Genomic DNA, 12,322 nt, shown 5'->3' with positions numbered 1-12,322 from the left:
CTCACCTTAGATGAGATAGGAGGTCAGAGAAGTCCTGAGTGGAAGTAAAGCTCCTTTACATGTTGAGATGGGGCTGTGGTAAAGTCTTTTCTCTTGAAGCGTAGTTCTTTGGTATGGGAAATGTCCTGGGTATGATTTCACAATGACTATATTCCTCTCCTCCTGACAGCATATTGAGCCTACCTTTCATCCTGAAAACTTGGAAGGGGTCCCTGGAGGTAAACCTCACCAGTGTGTGGTGGCCTCCTATGCCTGTGACCCCCCAGGAGTTTTTTACTGCCACAGTTCCTCTAAATTACCACTTAATTTTTCCTACCAGCTCTCAGTTGTGTATCTCTGTGGGTACTTTCTTTTCCAGATTTCTGCAACCTCATTTCTCTGATAGATACCAAAAAAATTCACTAATTTTTATTTTGTTCACCTTTTTCTTATTGTAAGAACAAGACTGAGAATCTCCACGGTTTTTATATTTCCAGGCTTATTCATTTCATTTCTCTGATGTTAATGATGTTGAGCACATTTCACATGGTTAGCCATTTGGCTGTGTGTGTGTTTGCATGTGTTTGAGTGTGTGCATGCAAAGAAAAAAATATTATTCCAAGGAAGAGGGATGACATTTGCAATACATATTGATGAAAAAGGACTTGTATCCAGAATAAAGAAACTCTACAAACCAGTTTAAAAGAAAGGCAATTAAATGAAAAAGACACTATTGATATCAAGACTTAGTGACCATATACACAAAAGATCTACTAAGTCTATCCACTTATCTTACCCTGTACTTTTATCATCATAATCCAACATGCCATAATCTTTTATTTGAACACTGTAGTTTCATCCAAATTTAGTCTTTTCTTCCAAACTCATTCCTCCAGTTTCAAGCTTCCAAAGTTAGAGTGATTTTAAAAGCATGAATATCGCTTAATTTCCAGGCTTAAAACTCTCCAGTGGGTTGTAATTGCAAATAAAATAATATGCAAAGTTCCTATCATAGTCTCTCAACCCAGGATGGTGTCACTTACCACTTCAGTTTCTTACACTGTCTCCTCATGAATTGTGCTCTATTAATTCTGGCCTTCGTTTTGTTTCTTATACATACTGAGAATATGCCCCACTTTACATTATTCTCTCTGCCTGAAATAATTTTTATGTTGTGAGCTCTTTTTATCACTTAGGTTTCAGCTTACATGTCATTTACTAAGAGAGATTTTTTCTTAGCACCTAATTTAACATAATCTTCCATATCAATTCAAATGTTTATAGCTCTAAGTAAGAGAATTTTTTATTCAAGTGGCTTAAATCATAAGAATGATATATAACTTCACTTAATAACAAGTCCTCAGTTAGGATTGGCTCTGAGTATAATTTCTAAAATGACTCAATGATGTCATCATAGACTCCACTTTTCCATCTTTCCGCTAAATAGTTTTTATGGCTTCAGCTCAGTGAGCACTGAAAGGGGGAGGGCAGGCAAAGGCAGCTGAACAGGCAACTAATGATGCCAACCAACTGCAGTTCCTTCTCTTATAATCATTTTCTTTGATGGCCTCTTGTTCTACTTCTCAGCCTAGGAATTTACCATTTGATATCTTCTTGTTTGTTATTAAGGGGAATGGCATAATGATAAAAATTACAGACTCTAGTTTCTTTGTTTAAATTGAATTCCTTATTCCACTTCTCAGCTGTTTGACTTAGGAAATTTACTCAACCCCTCTGTGCCTCAGTTTTTCATAATAAGAATCATTATAATAGTATCTATATCAAAGCATCATTCTAAAGCTTAAATGAGTTAATGTATGCAAAATGCTCAAAACAGTGCACGGTAGATATCATACGCTTTATGAAGGCCTACTATTTTTTCAATATATTTTGCTGTGTTTTTTTTGGCCTCTCCTCATCCATTTATACACACACATGCCAGAAAGTAAGTTCCAACAGAACAAAGATTTTATACAACTCTGCAGAAAAGACAATTCAGCATGCCTGAAGCTACTAGTCTTAGAAAGGCCACTTGGAAGGTAGGCCCTACTCTGATGTTTGCAAACCTGGGTTGCAGGAGGGTTCCCACAATTCCCTAACTGGTAAGAATGGCTCACTCAACCTAAACTGTACAAACAATATAGTTTATGTCAAACACCTGTTTCCTTCAGGGAGTCTGAAATGTTCATACATGTTAGGCAGAGATTGCCTGTGTGAGCTGCATCTAATAAGAACCTTTGTTACTGAATCTCTAATGAGTTTCCCTGGGAGAAAGCATTTTGTGTTGTTGTCACAGCTTGTTACTGTAGGAATTTAGTGTATTCCAAGTGACTCCACTGTAAGAGGACTTTCTCTGTATGTTGAGTCTGGTTTTCTTTGACTTCACCCTGTGTACCTCTTCCCTTTGATGAAATCGCTTTGTTTTCTTCTGTTATGATAAATGATAGCCATGAGTACAACTACATATTAAATATTATGAGCCCTCTTAGTGAATCCCCAGCCCTAGGGGGATTCATCTTGGTGACCCTGGCACAGACTTGTTTTCCAAAATCTAGAATTGTGTCTTACAGTAAAGTTTACAAAATAAACAATAAATGAATAATTATAATTTTATATGATCACACAGGTTTAGGAAAAGACAAACTTTAGCAGAAAATCTCCTTTCCACCAAAGAGATGATGTTCTTTGATGGCTCTTTGCTTACCTTAATTTATCATAAATAACTCAAATGTCAGAATAATGGGCCATGAGGAAATTGTGGGAAGGAACAAACTGTGACTCCATGAACAGTATCATTATGTCCACCAGCTATTTTGGCCAATGCTTTAATCATCATCTTAAAATTGGTGTGGAATATAAATTCTGGAATGCCGTGATGAAAGGCTACCAATAAAAATATAATAGGTATTATGGTTACATCTGAGACATTTCCACCTCAGGTGGTTAGCCTGAGGTAAGTAGAGTGAGATAAGTAAGTTAAATAGGATGCCTTAGTTCATTTTGAATGCATGGAGTGTAGGAAAAGAAACATCCTATGTATTATTCACATGTAAAAAGCAGGGGTTCTAGGAAGACACATTGGAACACTATCAGTGTTCCATGCTGGAGTCTTGCACTGAACTTAAACACTTTCAAGAGCAACCCACAAAATACTGTTTTGTATACTTTTTTTCTTTTCTTTCTACTTCTATTCCTTAACATAGTGCTTGGCAGATAGTACGTGCTCACTAGAAGAGAGTTTAGAATTGTGTCTACCCTCTGGTAGGTAAGGGCTCTCGACAGGGATTTCCAGGAGAAACAGAAGTTTTGGGGTCCTTAATTTAACACTGTCTATTTTACTTTGTATTCCAAGTACCTACTATAGTGACTTGGACAGGTAAGGAAACCAGTAAATATTTTTTGAAATAGTTTTAAGTTATCTAGTTCGGAAAATGTAGATTCAGCCATGCCATACTGGAAAGATTATTAAGCTAGGGCCAGAAGATGTCATTTCAAGTCCTGACACATTTAGATGATATTGACAAGTCATTTATTCTGCAACTTTCCTTTTTTATTTGTAAATTGAAACTAATCATAGAGCATTTATAAGGATTAAATGAAATAGTATAACTTAGGAAAGCAATTTTATAAGCACTTTAGAAGGGCTAGGCAGTATTATTAAAATCTAAGGATGTGTTAAGAAATGAAAAAGTAATATTTTATCACATTATGCAAGACCTTGAGTGTCAGAGTTTATTTATTTATATAATAGTGATAGATTTTTAGCAGTAGATTGGAATGATTTTTTTGTGTATGTGGGATTAAAATTAGAGAGATTTTGATTTTCTGTGGCCAAAAATTATTAAAGTAAAGAGAGCCTAGAAAAAAGTAGCAAGTTTATTGCAGAAATTTAAATAAGAAATAAGCATTGCTGATGATTACAGACTGGAAATGTAAAGAAAATGATGAGCTGAGAGTTTTAAGAAGTCTATATTTCTTCCTAATTCCTATTAATTTAGCCTTTCATTTCCAACTAAATAATATCCTGCTTATTAATTTATAACCCACATTGCCTAGCATAAATTTTAATTCTTTATATAATTTTTAATTTAAAATTTGTGAATCTCTTCTATATTTCAAAATTCCTGGAAATAGTAACTATTTGGTTCTATTCCATTTGTTTCTTTGAGTAATCTACAGTCTTTGGAATGAACTTTTCAGAGAGTCACATTCAGCCAAGAATTGTTGAAGGAAAGAAGAATTGAATAAATGGATAATTGAATCACTGATATTTTAAATATTACCTCAGAAACTAATATATAACACCCAAATTCTAGTACTTCAGAAATTAATACTGTATTATAAAGTGCAGCATTTTTAGTTTTAAGTAAACTTTAACTTATTTTTTTTAGGAAAAACATACTTAAAAGTTTTGAGAAAAGAAAAGTGCCCAATGATTTTTTTTAAAGGTATTGAAAAATTTTTTTAACATTAAAACATTTTTTTAATGTTTATTTATTTTTGAGAGAGGGAGAGACAGAGCGTGAGCAAGGGAGGGGCAGAGATAGAGGGAGACACAGAATCTGAAGCAGGCTCCAGGTTCTGAGCTGTCAGCCCAGAGCCTGATGCGGGGCTTGAACTCAGGAATCACAAGATCATGACCTGAGCTGATGGGAAGCTTAACTAACTGAGCCAACCAGGCATCCCTAAAGGCATTTTTTAAGGTCATTCATTTGAGTTGTGATGGTTTCTCCCTATTTAAATGTTGCTGTTTTTTCTGCATATTCAACTGTTTGAGGAAACAAGACTGAAAGTCAAATATGGTAACATTTTCTTTCACTTAATTCAAAAAGCCTCTGGAAAGTAATGAGATTTATTCTTTGAATTACTTTATAATTGTTCTTTAACTACACTGTGATATTTGATAATGTCAGAATGATTTTGCTTGAGGGAGAGTGATTTTAGCCCTTGAAGAAAATTAATTACCTTTTCCTAAATAAAGAGCATTTTATATATTTTATGTGAACTAAGGAAATATTTTTAAGGTTAATTAATCTGTCTTCTGACAATTACAGAGGAACTTTGGAGAAAAAAATTGCTTATGCATTCAGGTCAGTTTTCTTATGCTAATACACTGACACAGAAAGAAAGTATCAGATTTATTCAATCATACTTGAGGAAAAAGAATTTCATTTATTCTCAGATATGAGATGTAGGAACAGTGTGACTTCAGCTGTATTGTATGATCCAATTTGCTTTTTTTAAAACCTTATACCAGGAATTGTGCTAGTCAATTTAACAAATGCATCGTTTACTCTAGTAAATAATAAATCTGTTTTTTTTTCTTGATGTTTTCATTTGTTTATGCTCTCCTTTATATTAGATTAAACTCTCCAAGACTTTGTAGATAAACATGTGGAGAAATATGTATATGTATCTATAGAAATATAGGTGATTAGTAATCCATAGGAAAAGATGGAGATGTGTAACACCAACCTATTAATAGTGGTTGCCTGTTGAGGAAAGGAATGAGTGCAGGAGAAGTAAAGTAAATATATATGGGCTTCTGTTATTTCATGTTTTTCCTCTAATATCTTTCTTATGTTATTGCTATTCATGCTATTAGAGTAATTGAGGATTTGTATACCTTTTATGTTCATTATTCATATACAATTTTAGAACAGTAAAAATAAGAAAACCCTTTTTTCCCTAACCCCTCTATGATAAAGTAATTAGTAAGTACATAAATAATTACAGAAGAGTCAAATACATAATTCTGGAATTTACAATATAGTCATTACATTCATGAAATACTATGATGAATTACATAATCTAAATCACTTAAAAATGTTTACCTTTGTTTCAAAAAATAATTATGGAGTATTTTCATGTATGCTTGGTACTTGGAACACTGCAGTCAACAGAAAAGATCAAGTGCTAAATGATAGAACTTCCTTTTTAGTGGAGGAGGATATTACAGGGACACATATATATGAACAAATCATTGAGCAAGATAATTGCAGGCAGAAATAGATTTTATGAAAGAAATAAAACAGGGTGGTGAGAGGGATAGAGACAATTGACAGCTTGAGATCAGAGGATAAGGGGAGTGCTTTGGGAAAAATGAAACTCGCATAAGACTTGAATGATAAGATGAAATAAATGTAAAGAGCTAGAAGGCCGAGCATTCCAGGCTGCAAAAATAACCAAGTGCATGTGTTGTGAGACATATTTCCATGATAGAGATGTAAATAAAGCACAAATCATTTTGACTCTTCCAGAAGAAGATTGAGAGTGTGGAGTATAAGGAAGCGAGGGAGAAGTTATAAGAAAGAGAAGAGATTGAAGTAAGAAAAATTCATGTAAAACTTTGAAATGCATGATAAAAAGTTTATATTTTATTCTGGTCACAATAAAAAGAATGGAGATTTTAAACTAAGACAGTGACATGAGTGGTTTACATTAAACAATTAATTTGGGACTTTCCAGAGAAGAGAGTATACCTGGAAATTGTGGACATAGGCCATTTAGGAGGCCATTGTTATTATCCAGATGAAAGATAATAGTGGTAACTGAGGACACAAAATTGGATAGATTTGAGACATTAGATTTAATCAAGTGAAATTGTCATTTTTGAACTTCAAAACAGTTAAAAAAACCCTATCAATACTTTTATTAGACTGATATTTTGATGACCTGGCAAAAGCAATTAGGGAAGGTACATAGTTGGTAAAAGGTATCAAGGGAAGTAATGAAAACAAGAACTACCTCTGCACACATACCTTATTACACTTAAACTGAAATAAGCTAATTCTTGTCTCACAATTTTTTATGACCTCGTCATTTACTGAATCAAAACACACAAAGAAATCACATTTATAATTTTATGACATTTTAAAATAGCAGTAACGTTACTTAGTACCTTATCTGAAAGTTTTGAAGACCTTTTGATGGTGTTTGTGGGGAGAATTTACAATTTTGCTATGTACCATGATTGTAAAGAAACTCTTTGCTATCTATGTAAATACAGCAACAAATTTTTCAAGTTTTTGTGATCAATCACTGATGTTTTATAATCAGTCACTTTTTGGTTGATAATTTCATTTCAGACCTTCCATCTTTGTTCAAGAAGATTTGAGTTTTCTCTTTTTGGATTATAAAATGGGAGTCATATGCATCCTTTTGTGTATTCTATTCATGACTTACACATATTAGTTATATATACAAATACAAATAGCTGCATTTGTACAAGAAAAGAGTCTGTCACAGGAATATTTTCTATGTGCAACAACTGCTAATGTTGTGTGTCAAAAAGACGTTCATGACCTTTATGAGAACATTCTAAAACTTTTAAAAAGAAATTTAAAAAGGCTATTTTGTGGATAGAAAATCTCAATATAATAAAAATACATACATATGTATTTGTATATATTTGATATATAACTGTTAGCATTGTAGACTAATGGGGAAAATAAATTATTCAAGAAATAATTCTGCTAGGGGCGCCTGGGTGGCTCAGTCGGTTAAGCAGCCGACTTCGGCTCAGGTCATGATCTCGCGGTCTGTGAGTTCGAGCCCCGCGTCGGGTTCTGTGCTGGCAGCTCAGAGCCTGGAGCCTGTTTCAGACTCTGTGTCTCCCTCTCTCTGACCCTCCCCCGTTCATGCTCTGTCTCTCTCTGTCTCAAAAATAAATAAACGTTAAAAAAAAATTAAAAAAAAAAAAGAAATAATTCTGCCAAAATTAGTTATACATATAAAGTAATATGGAATTAGATCAATAATTCCTTCCTTATATCATATACAAAATAGGTCACATATGTATGAAAGGCATATTATGAAAGGTTATTTTATAACTTTTTGAGGTCCTTTGAGAAGACCTCAAAAATAAACCATAAAATGAAGACTGAAAAATTATACTAACATTAACATTTATTTTCAATAAAATCAATTGTAACTATATAAAAAATAAGGCATTTTGTGGAAGAAAATTTTGGCAGTAGATCGATAGCTAGAAAGATGGACAGATAAATAAGTTGATATGCCTGAAAAGATACATTCCAGGATATATAAAAACTTTTGGAAATCAGTAAGTAAAAGACAGTTCATAGAACAAACCTTAATGGCTAATAAATACATGTGAATAAGATTCAACTTCAATTGTATCTAGGGATGTAAAATTTGATCAACATTTAATGAAAAGTATTTAAAGTATGACAATAGCATATAATGTTTTGAGAACAATGGAAACTTTCAAAAACTGATGCAGTATAATTGGTTCAATGGTTTTAGAAAGCAGTTCATAAACATACAATTAAAGTGAAGACATAGGTCCCCTATGAAGTAGCAATTCCATTCCTGGGTGTATAACCAATGGTATATTGCTAAATCATTAACAACCTAGCTCTCTTGCAGGGATGGGGGTGTACAATTGGTAATATTTGGTAATTTCTTTGTTGTAAATACACCATGGCCTATTTCAAGCTACCAAAGTAGCATCACTGAATGTAGAATTTGGGAAAGACACATCTATTGTCTCTTCCAAGATGGTGTCAGATAGCTCCAACACACTGCTAGGTTATATAATATAACCTAGAAAAATTCCCATGTGTCTATAGGGAGAAACACCTGAGAATCCATGACAACATTGTTAGTTTAGTAAAACTGTAGCATATTCATACAATGAAATGCTATACAGGAGCAAAAACAAAGAAACCTAAACTAGTGTATCAACAAGGATGATTCTTATAAACATAATATTTTATAAAATAAGCAAGGACTATAAAAGTACATAGAACATAAAAGAAAGTATAAAAATTTTAAAACACATTTCAATATTATATATTGCTTTGAGGTATCCATATATATTAGGAGTATCAAAAAATATATGTGAACAATTCATCAAATTTACTATAGTATAGTATGTGTTTCTCAGAGATACAAAGGAAGTGATGCATTTGGTGTTTCCAGGCCAAGTAGAGATTTATAAGGTGAGGTCTACATAGATTAGATTGTATTATTTTATGTATTTTTCCATGGCAAATATATATATATATATATTTATCATATATACACACACACACACTTATCTAGGTATATAGATTTATACACATATACATAGTTACAAACACATTAGATAGCCTCTTTCTCTTCCTCTGTATGCATAGATCTATAAAATAACAAAACAAATTCAGTACTATGTTTATCTGTAAAAATACTAGAATTCTTCTTGTTTAATGTTGTTCTGAAAATGCTAGCCATTATATATCAAGAAGGTATAGGAATAAGGTGTGTCAGTGTTGATATATGAGAAGATATAAAATTACTGTTTATAACTAATATGATTCTGAAGCTGAGGTTCCCCCCAAAATAAAGAATATTTGAAGGCTGCTGCTGATGATATGACAGTTCTCTTTAAATGTAATCAGAATAAAATTCTAGTCAAAGTATTAGAATTGTCTAATTGCTATTTATTGAAAATTGTTGAAGTTCTCCTGGAAGAATAAAATGTTTGAGATAGCCAGGAGATACATATTTTTTTTTGAGGAAATACTAGCTCTCTCAGATAGTTACATTTCTTAGCATGCTTCAGTTAACGAAACTTCAGTTAATAGTGTGGTATTGTCACAGAAATAAACACATTAATCAAAAAGAAGTATGTAGATGGGTTTTATGATAAAGCTGGTATTTCAAATCATTAAAGGAGAAAAGATGAATTGTTCATTAAATTGTCTTGGGAAAGATATGAATCAGATCTCAATCTCATGCTTTATTTTAAATTAAATTCCATATAGAAGAAACTTTATGTTTAGGAATGAAAGTACAGAACCTATGGTCACATCGTCCTATGGATTCAGCCTGAAATTCTCACAACAATTACTCTTTGCATTCATTCCCAACAAGTACTCTTTGCGTTCATTCCAAGCATATAGCAATCATGAATTGGTTGCAGTACCAACAATTAAAAGCATATAGACAGGGCGCCTGGGTGGCTAAGTTGGTAAAGTGTCCAACTCTTGATCTCGGCTCAGGTCATGATCTCACGGCTCATGAGATCCAGCCCTCCATCGGGATTTTCTCTCCCTCTCTCTCTGCCCCTCACCTACTCATGCATGCACATGTTTGCTCTCTTTCTCTTTCTTTCTCTCTCTCTCAAAATAAATAAAATAAACTTAAAAAATTAAAAACATACAGAAAACTCTGTGGATCTGTGCCCCCACCAAAAAAAAAAAAAGTTACAGTTAAATTTGAAGTTATAAGGCAAACTGAATTAGAGTTATGTAGATAGCACGCAGAGTCCTACTTCTCTGTGGAGTCCCTTGTAGAGAGGATAAGAGCCAAACTCGATATAAACTTGGGAATTGGCTGAAGCTCTGTGCTCAGGGACAGGAGATGAGGGGGGTTTAAAAAAGAAATGTGCTCTCTGCCAAGTACTATAGATAGCTATTGCCAAGCACCTGTTGGGGTAGCATGAAGCAGAAAACTATTCAGTTAGGTCCTGGATGAATAAGACTATGGGCTTAGGTATCTCCTGAAGGTTGAGCCCCTAAATCACTAATCTGAGATCTCTTTATGAATTGATAAACATAAAGGATCATATGAGAGGAACTCAAAATCATAGTGGTAATAAGAAGGAATCTTAACCTATTCAAGATAAGTTAGCAAACACCTTTCCAAACACATGTCAAAATTAACCTCATGACAGTAGTTTAAAAAAATCATTAAGTTAGAGAATTATTACCCCAACAAATGGGAATAAGAGAGGAACCTAAGAGGACTTTATAATGATTATGTTTCAAATTCATTTAATATATAAATGACAGAATTGCAGTTAAAAACAAGATCAATAGGATATTCTGAAAAACATGTGAAAAGCAATAATAAAAAGGGTAGTGTTTGTGCTTCAAGATAGGACAAAAAGAAAGAGATGAACATATCAAAGAAAAGTAAAATAACATGAAAAACAGAGTGAAATATCAAGAATAATTAATAGAAGAAATGGTAGAGAGGAAACGGTTTCAGATTAATGGCTGAAATATTTGCTGGATTTAAGAAAGATGTACACCCAGTTGGAAAATACACAAAATGAAAACCATTTTAAATACAAATGTATTATCAGAAACATGATGGAGATGTAAGATATCACAAATAAAGAAAAAAAAGCATCAGAGAAAAAAGACTGCAAACCCTGAAATCTAAACCTATATCCAGTAGCATTCAGGAGAGGAATGTCAATACATTGGAAATTACTGTCCAGAGACACTCAGAAATGACTCCAGATGGGGTCAGCAAGAATGGCAAGAATGAGAAAAGAACCGAGGAGAAAATAGTGGGAAGAAAGAAGCAACAAGAAGCTAGATAATTGCAAAAATAATAGGTTATTAAATCCAATTTTGTAATGAATTGGAGAGTTATTATTTTTCTTGCTATAAAAATAAAATTTATATTCTAGCTCTTAATAACATGAAAGACTGAATAGTTATGAAAGGAGAGATTCTTAAAGAAGATTCTTCAGGAAATTGATATGTTAATTTGTTTCTTCTGGCAAGAGGAAAGAGATGCTGAGTAAAATTAGAATGTTTGAAAAAATGTAAGTAAGCATTTTCAGAATTTATTATTAAATTGTAATAGACAGTAAATGCATTCTTTAATTTGTTAGCAGATAATATAAAAAAGAAAGTAACTATTAATCCTATACATATATATACATATATATATGTATATGGAATAAACAGAAAAGCCATTGATATTAGAAGCCTAATAGTAGAGCCTGAAATATATCAAAATCATAACAATTGTGGGGCTATAAACTTGTTCAATTAAAATAAATATCAAATGATAATTAAAAATGTATGCCTGAACATTTGAAAGGATAACACTATAAGGTACAATTTTTACAACAACCAATAAAAATCAAAATATTGAATTAGTAGTAATCAAAACTACCCCAATCAAAAACAACTGGCCTAGATTATTTAAGGAAGTTTTACCTTAAATTCTTAAAATTACCTTAAATTCTAGAAAGTTAATGACTCTTATTTGAATTGTTTCTGAGTATCAAAAAAGGGAAACTACCTATTTTAGTTTATAAAAATAGTGTAATATTGATGTAAAAAAACTGAATGAGGACAGTTAAAAGGAAAATTAAAAGAAATGTTCAAATATAAATGTTAGACCTTCCCCTAACATTTTCAGAGCTCCAGGCCAGAGTACAAATGGAAGTGTAGACAGAATGATAGATATAGATAGATAGATAGATAGATAGATAGATAGATAGATAGATAGATATTTGAAAACTACAAAACAAATTTAAACCTAAAGTAATATGTAGTCTTTGTTCCTTCCTTGAAAAACATACCTATATAAG

This window comes from Panthera tigris, chromosome A3 (genome assembly GCF_018350195.1).
Source record: "Panthera tigris isolate Pti1 chromosome A3, P.tigris_Pti1_mat1.1, whole genome shotgun sequence".
Lineage (NCBI taxonomy): Eukaryota > Metazoa > Chordata > Mammalia > Carnivora > Felidae > Panthera > Panthera tigris.
This window is presented reverse-complemented; position numbering follows the sequence as displayed.